The sequence below is a fragment of the Rhinopithecus roxellana genome, chromosome 13, assembly GCF_007565055.1.
Source record: "Rhinopithecus roxellana isolate Shanxi Qingling chromosome 13, ASM756505v1, whole genome shotgun sequence".
Lineage (NCBI taxonomy): Eukaryota > Metazoa > Chordata > Mammalia > Primates > Cercopithecidae > Rhinopithecus > Rhinopithecus roxellana.
The window spans coordinates 60,484,127-60,492,725 of NC_044561.1; the positions used below are offsets into that span (position 1 = coordinate 60,484,127).

General features: G+C 35.8%; 1 protein-coding gene across 1 annotated transcript in view; it reads left to right on the forward strand.

Annotated features, from left to right (window-relative positions):
- Positions 1–8,599, forward strand: part of CXADR (CXADR Ig-like cell adhesion molecule) — an 84,513-nt gene that overhangs the window by 74,391 nt on the left and 1,523 nt on the right. The gene's annotated exons all lie outside the window — the stretch shown is intronic.

An 8,599-nucleotide genomic window follows, 5' to 3' on the forward strand; every position in this document is an offset into this window, starting at 1 on the left:
TTTCACCATGTAGGCCAGGCTGGTCTCAAACTCCTGACCTCAGGTGATCCATTTGTCTTGGCCTCCCGAAATGCTGGGATTACAGGCATGAGCTACCACATCCCGCTGGAGGAGCTTTTAAATATTAATAAAATTAGTTCTTTATGATTTGACCCACAGCTTTTCCCCTCAAGTTATCTTTGACTGTTTATATTTGACCTTTTATGACTATGTAATCTTAATCCTTTCTAAGTCCCACAGAGAAGCCATTTCCAAACCATTCTGGTTCAACCTGACTTCTCTCTCCCTCCTTGCAATTGTACCCTCATTGGGAGCTCAGGGTTACCTGTCTTCATGTGTTTATCTCCTATCTCTAAGCAGATGTCAGACTTCTGAAAGGCAGACACATCTTTACATCTAACTGTTCAACACATAAACTCTTAGTAATCTTTGTTGATGACAATAATTGTAGCAGCTCTGGCTATGTTCATATCAAGCCATTGCCACATGTATCCTCATAACACTGTGTCTCCTTGATTTGTCTTTGGTTTCGTCATATTGCCGGAATTTTTGCCAAGAGCAGTTTTATGGATTCAGCACAAACTAATGAAGAAAATGAGTTGTCTTGCATTTGAAAAGATGTGTCTAGGTTACATCTTACGTCAGCTGTCACACACTATCCCAAGTTCAATGTTGGCTGCTGGCACTGTGCTCTTTTAATGTTGCTAAGTAAGACATTTTTCTTCTCACACAGTCCCAGAACTGTCAACAATGAGAGAATTTTGGGGGAACAGGAGAATGACCTTGCTATTCTGGGAGGAGAGAACATGATAGAAAAAATACCAGTGACTGCAATTTACAACCTGTTGGAAAATCACAGTCCTCTAACATTCACCAGTCTTTTAATCTGACAAGGAGGGGACATTTTATGTGCTCACAGAAACAAGAGAACACAAAGTAAAATTAAACAATTACATGAGAGGAAACATATCTCTGCCTTGTCAACTAAAATATACTATCTGCTATGTTCAGGACGCGGTAAAGATGTGCTGTATAGTAGACCAGGAGAGCTTTATGAACATATGTATATGTAGATTCAGTTTAAACTTCTTGTAATGTTACGGGCAAAAGATTTGTGGTACTGTTAAGTGAACAAACTTACATAGCAGTTAAAGTTCTGCAAAAAAAAAAAAAAAAGAAAAGAAAAGAAATGTCCGTAGGCTATTTTAAATGTTAAAATAGAAACTTTTAAATGTCTATGGTAGTCATAGGAAAGATACACCACATTTTAAGAGATTAACTTGGGGTAGTTGTTTTTCAAATTTTCTCCAACATACATGTATAACTTTTGTACATCATCCGTTTTAGTACCAGAGTAATACTTGAAATACACTACCATCTCATCCAAAATAGCCATCAGATGATTTGGCCATGATGACACACACAGTCAAAAATCCACTCTGCTCCCCCTCGTATCAGTGAACAGACATATTTTAATGATTAAATACCCAAATGTTAACTAAGAAATACATGTATAATCCTCTCTTTGAGTTCGCTCAAAGGCTGAGGAGGAAGAGAGAAATATCTTAAAGAGATTTTTAAAATTCAGCACTATCCTAATGATCACATGGGATTCCTTTTTGGACCCTTTCTTTGAGGACAGTTTACCAGAAAGACCTCATGATTTGGTCCCATCTCTGTTAAAATTATCTTATAATGGATCTACAGGGCTGCTCACGGGTGTAGTACCTCACGCAGAATGGATCTTACCCTCCTTCCTTCCTTTTGTTGCTGTGTTAGAAAGGGATCCATTATAGCCATAAGTTAGTGCTTTCGAGGCTTGCTTACGTAGGATATGCTTATTCCTGGGTTTGTTTTTGTTCCTTTGTTTGTTTTTTTGTTTTTGTATGTGTATGCAATTAACTCAGGTGGGAACGATTTGTGCTTACTCATGATTAAAGATAAATGGAAGGATTCTGTTAGAAGAAGTAAATGTAATGGTTAAGAGTTTGGACTCTGGAGTTAGAGGTTATCCTGGCACAGCCACTGAACAAATGAGGAACAAACTGTATAGACCTCAAGAACATACATGAGGTAGTCCATGTAAAGCACCTAGCCCAGCATTTGGCTGGTATGAAGCCATCAGTAAGTGATGATTTGTAATTAAAGACATAGCTTTGGCTTTTTATTTTGTTTATTTTGGTCTGTAACAGCGATGTGAAGATCATCTTCCAAGGAAACAGAGTATTGTAGCCCAGGGTGGTTAATGTACACATCATTGTGCCATCCTGCATTCACAACTTTGGTTATTCTGTCTTGCAAACTTTCAAATGGTTCCTAATGTATTTATACATCTTACCATTATTAAGGTCTTGCGAATCTGGAAGTTTTAAAAAGTCCTGCCCCTAGGCTGGGCATGATGGCTCACGCTTGTAATCCCAGCACTTTGGGAGGCCGAGGCAGGTGGGTCACGAGGTCAGGAGTTTAAGACCAGCCTGGCCAACACAGTGAAACCCCATCTCTACTAAAAATACAAAAAATTAGCTGGGCGTGATGGCGGGCGCCTGTAGTCCCAGCTACTCTGGAGGCTGAGGCAGGAGAATCGCTTAAACCCAGGAGGTGGAGGTTGCAGTGAGCCGAGATTGCACCACTGCACTCCAGCCTGGGAGACAGAGAGAGACTCCATCTCAAAAAACAAACAAACACAAACTCAAATAGCAAAACTGACTTTATATTTTCATGTTATAGTCACCTTAGACAAAGTTCAAAAATTTTAACTACATTTTCATTTTCAATCAGTATATTTCATCACTTCTTTAGAAGTGGTTGATGATCTATAAGATGCAAAAACAATGTTTGTTTTTTCCATAGAGTTTAGTAAAACAAAATCACACTGACTGTTTTTCCATTTAATTGTATGGCTTTACTTACTAAATTGACTCTGAAAAATGTATTGTCTCTATTTTTTATGTGTGAATTCATAAAGTTGGCAGTTCTGAGATTAACTTGTCTATTTCTGAACTTTAAATGAATACTCCTGACCAACATCTGACATTGGTATGCACTGAGATATATGATTGAAAAGATATTTCTGAAAGAGATTTGTAACTTAAAATCTAGTAACAAAGATTTGTTAAATCAATTACGGCACATACCTATGAGTACAGTGAAACTATAAAAAATCATGTTTTAGGGGAAAAAATAGTGTAAGAAAACATTTCATGTTTTCGAATTGTGTGACCATAAAATGAATATATTTCATATCATAATACAACAGGAGTATATAAAGTAAAAGCTCCCCCATCCATTAAAATATTAATAGTGGTTATCGATTTTGATGATCTGTCTTCGTGCTTCTTGGTATTCAATTATTATTATTTTTTAGACAGAGTCTCACTCTGTCGCCACGCTGGAGTGCAGTGGCGCGATCTCAGCTCACTGCAACCTCCGCCTCCCAGGTTCAAGCGATTCTCCTGACTCAGCCTCCAGAGTAGCTGGGATTACACGCGCGTGCCACTACGCCCAGCTAATTTTTTTTGTATTTTTAGTACAGACGGGGTTTCACCGTGTTGGCCAGGATAGTCTCAATCTTTTGAGCTCGTGATCCACCCACCTTGGCCTCCCAAAGTGCTGGGATTACAGGCATGAGCCACCGCGCCCGTCTTTAATTCTTTTTTTTTTTTTTTTTTTTTTTTTTTGAGACGGAGTCTCGCTCTGTCACCCAGGCTGGAGTGCAGTGGCCGGATCTCAGCTCACTGCAAGCTCCGCCTCCCGGGTTTTACGCCATTCTCCGGCCTCAGCCTCCGGAGTAGCTGGGACTACAGGCGCCCGCCACCTCGCCCGGCTCGTTTTTTTGTATTTTTTTAGTAGAGACGGGGTTTCACCGGGTTAGCCAGGATGGTCTCGATCTCCTGACCTCGTGATCCGCCCGTCTCGGCCTCCCAAAGTGCTGGGATTACAGGCTTGAGCCACCGCGCCCGGCCTAATTCTTTTCTTAAATGAACAATACTACTTTTATTAACAGAAAAATAATTAAAGAAATCTTTGTTTTGTATAATAACTATGACATAATTCATTAAAGTTCTCCATTACCAGTGACAATTTCTACATGTAGACCCACAGGAAAAGAAGTGATTTAAGCTATAACCACTAACACTTTTCATGTAGAAGCTAGATTATTATTTGCAAATAGAATCTTTAGCTTTGAAGTTGGAAAAGGAAATCTGATGCCCTCTTGTGGCCAATAATTTTTATAGGCAATTTATTCCTTTCCATCTGGTCTAAATATGGTCTCAATTTATAGTTCCCTCATCATTAGTGTGCCATTATCACATCTTTTAATGTTTTTAGCCATTTGTATTTCTTTATTGATTTGACCCCACTAAATGATTTACTTTAATTATATACAGACCCTTTTTGTATATAGTGACATTTTCTTGTACACATTTTATGAAAATTTAAAACTTTTTCCCCATTCCAAATGGCCTGTCTTCCAGTTGTGGGAACATTTCCCAAAGCTAAAGTTTGTATATCTGTATATATCCTTCCATATTTTCTCTCAATTCTTTTATTTATTTTTATTTTTGGCAGAGATGGGGTCTCACTTTGTTGCCTAAGTTGGGCTCAAACTTCTGGCCTCAAGCAATTCTCCTACCTCGGCCTCCCAAAGTGCTCAGATTACAGGTGTGAGTCAGCCTCCTCTCAGTACTTCTATAGTTTCATAACTTATGTGATTTCTTTAATATATTTGGAATCTATTTTTATGGTTTGAAGTAGGGATTTAATTTTTAAAAGTAGGTAGCCAAATACCTATTAACTTTTGATTAGTGAATTCTTCATCTTTAATTTGAAAAGCCCCATTCACCAAACTTCTGCCTATAAATGTTTCTGGTTCTGGATCTGTCATTCTGTTTCACTGGTGAATTAGTTTATTCCTATGTTATACGTCACAGTATATATTAATAACGTAAAAGGAAAAATACTCTGTGCTCATTGTTTTATTTAAAACAACTGTTGGTAATTCTTGACATTTATTCTTCCATGTAAACTTAAACTCAGGCTTTCTAGTTACATAAAATTTTGCTGGGATTTTAAAATTATGATTTATATTGACTTTATATATTAATTTGTAGAAAAGTAAAGCTTTTATAAGATCAAGTCCATTTAAAAATCATATATTCTTCTATTTATTTTTGTCTTTCACCATATTTTAATAATTTTCTTCTCTATAGGACTCACTCCTTTTGTTGTTGTTAAAGTTTATTTCCAGGTATTTAATAAATTTTCTTTCTTCTTTTTTGCACCCTTCTCCTCCCTAATACTTTTTCTTAATAATGGAGTTTTCTCCCACAAAGGTACTATATTTAACATTTTTCTCATGAATATTATTACATATAATGGGAACACTGGAGGAAACTATGTACTATCACTACCCCATTATAAGTATTTACTATTTCAGAATATTTCCTTGTAGACACAGTATGATTACAAACATAAAACTGTAGCCACATTGCAATTGTTTAATTCAGAAATATAACAGATTGTTCACGAAACATACAATTTGATTACCACTGATGTCAGCATTTGCATCTGCTAAAAGTAAATCCAATGAAGTTGTCTTAAACTCCTTTGAGAAAGTGTTTTTTACCCTCCAGTTACAAAGTAATAATGCTTAATATAAAAATTTAAAGATCAAAATGTTCAAAGTACAAAAATAATATTCTCTGTATTTGTCCCTTTCCCCACCTCTGAGAACACTAACTACCATTAACAATTTGTTTTTTGCCCCCAGACAATACTAGCACCATTCTAGGCATACCATTTTTTTTCATTCTACTCTTTTTTATGGCTACATGGTATTTTTCCACAGCATTTCCTTGAACAGATGTTCAGATTCTATTAAACTGTTCATCTATTGGTGGCTACTTGGGCTTTTGTTATTTTTGCCACCCAAAACAATTTTGCAGTGAACACTATTACGTAGGTAATGGTCCTCTTGTTTGAGTACTTCTGTAGATAAATTTCTAGAAGTACAATTGCTTGATCAAAGGATATATACTTCAAGGTGTAACTGCCCTCCTCTTTAAACCTCTACTAACACTGTAAGAGACTGCTTCCCCCACACCCTCACCGATATTGGGCGTTATTAATTTTGATTGCCGAAATAAATGTTTTAATTTGTATTTAATTAGTTTTCATATATTTATTGGTCATAACATTAATATTATACACAGAAATGATCCATTAAACCTCTAGTCTAGATAGAAATGTTTCTCCCATATTCCCTATAGATTTATATTTTATAAATTTTGTATATTTATATGTATATACATAAATAAAAGTTTTTTAGCCATGGCATTGCTGTCTAAAGCATAATTAGTATTTCTAAGTCCTATGAAATTTAAGCACAAAGTCTCCCATATTATGTTTGTTTCTTAACTTTTATGGAAGTCATATTTGTAGCTAGGTATTTCTTTTTTGATAGGAGAAACCAATTCAGTACCTTTGTGCTGATTGTTTTACAGAATAAGCATCAAACTACCCTAATTGCAGTGATGTATCTGCTACAAGTCTTAATGGTCAATTTGTTTTTGATAAGGGTTAAACATGCTTCCACTTTTGTTCTTACGTTATCCTTAAAAGTATGTGAAAGAACAAAGGAACATAGAAGATGGCCTAATGCTATTAAATTTGGAAGTGGGTGATGGTTTCTGCAATGAATAAAGTGTACATATTTTAAAGAGGAATTGCATGAGCCTTCCCTTGTACTCATGAGTGCTTGTGTGACAGCTTCGCAGTATGATGAGTCAAGGCCATAAAGTGCCATAAGCAATGCAGGGATATTGTGTTTCCGTAAGAGCCTCACAATGTTATTGCTTCACCCACTGGAATACAGATTCCAGAGTATATGAAGAAATTTGGCACAAAGTTTACTAATGTTGTACACTCTGTTAAACTGCCACATAATTAATAAGTAAGAAAAAAAGTTAAAAGACTGTGACAGACTTGGGAATTACTACTCATTATGTGTATCTTTCCATTTAACAAGTCATTGGTACAGTTTGCTTTGTCATCTCAGTCTTCAGTTTACTGGGTTGTACTGTTTATTGCAATTTAATTGCTATTTCCAGCAAATAAAATTACTGTCAGATGATCAGCCAGCTCCCTCTTCAGATATATCTGAGTAGTTTGTAACAAGAAACTTGGCCAAAGATTTATTAGTGGTTAATCAATAGATACTTTAATGTCTTATAGTCTCATTCATTTACCTTTGCATTGGTTCCTTTTTAAAAAATATCTTGGTCTGATAATGAACCTTCTTACAAGTTTCAAGATTTGGTAGATTTTATAGGTAACAAAATGAATATGGTGGCAAGGCACCATGGCATGGGCCTTAAAAAAAGCCCAGCTGGGTTTTAAGTCAGAGCTTCATTACTTAGTTTTCTGTGATCTTGGGCATTTTTAACTTCTCTGGAATCCTCTTCTAAACTGGGATGATAATGGTACCTACCCCCTGAGGCTGTGATAATTAAGTAAGTTGTTGCCATGTAAGAAAAATTTTAAAAAATTATTTACTATTATCTGTAAAATGGACAGAATGGCTACTTACACAATAAACTGCACATGGTAGGTGTTTGTATTTTTCCCTCTTCCTAATCATAAAATAAGAAATTAACACATACCTCTGTTAGCTGAGAAGTCAACATAAATGTCTTAGCTTGGAACCATAAAAGTTTACTAAAAAGTTAAATACTTTGAGATAAATATTATACTAATAAACCAGAAATAAGCACTTCTTTTAGTATTAATGTGATAGAACTTACCAAAAAAACTTTTTTTCAAATATCCAAGTTTAACATATAAAAATTAGAGCTTTGCAGTTATGCCTACAAATATAAAATAAAATGGAGAATTTAAACAAATTAGTGTTCAGTGACAAACCACTCCTGCTTGAAATAGCCCGATAAGGCTTTCAAGCTGAAATTATGTAGCCATGTTTTAAGAGCCATCCTTGGAATTGTCTAAGGGAGACAAACTTAAAGAGACAAAGTGCCTAGTCTTAATTACTACTAAAAAAGGGTTTGGCAAACCTTTGTACCCCATGTTTGCTAGAATTTAAGACCCAGTTCCTGAGTGACAGTTTTATTTCATTAGGAATAGGTTGGAAAAGCCTATTTAGCAGAGCTTTCTTCTGCTCTAAATAAGTTTCAGAACAAGGTGGAGGATAGGTAGTCGAAACATTGGCAGAATCTTCTACAAGTAATACATCTACCTGTATGCAGTCAAATTCAAAACTAGTGATTTCCCCAAGAGGCCCTGTCATTTAATCATCAGAACTAATGAAGATTTTGTAGTAACGTGGAATGTTCTGGTTACTAGGTACGTGCCAAAAATAACACTTCCTTCTTGACACTATTATGCTTGTGATTTTCCCAAGCAGCCTATATAGTCATCCCTCAGTATCCTTGGAGGATTGGTTCCAGGACCCTCCTGGATACCAGAATCCTCAGATGCTCAAGTGCCTTATATAAAATGGCTTCAGATTTGCATATAACCTATGCATATCCTTTAAATCTAATTATAATACCTAATGCAATGCAGTTATACTATATTTTAGAAT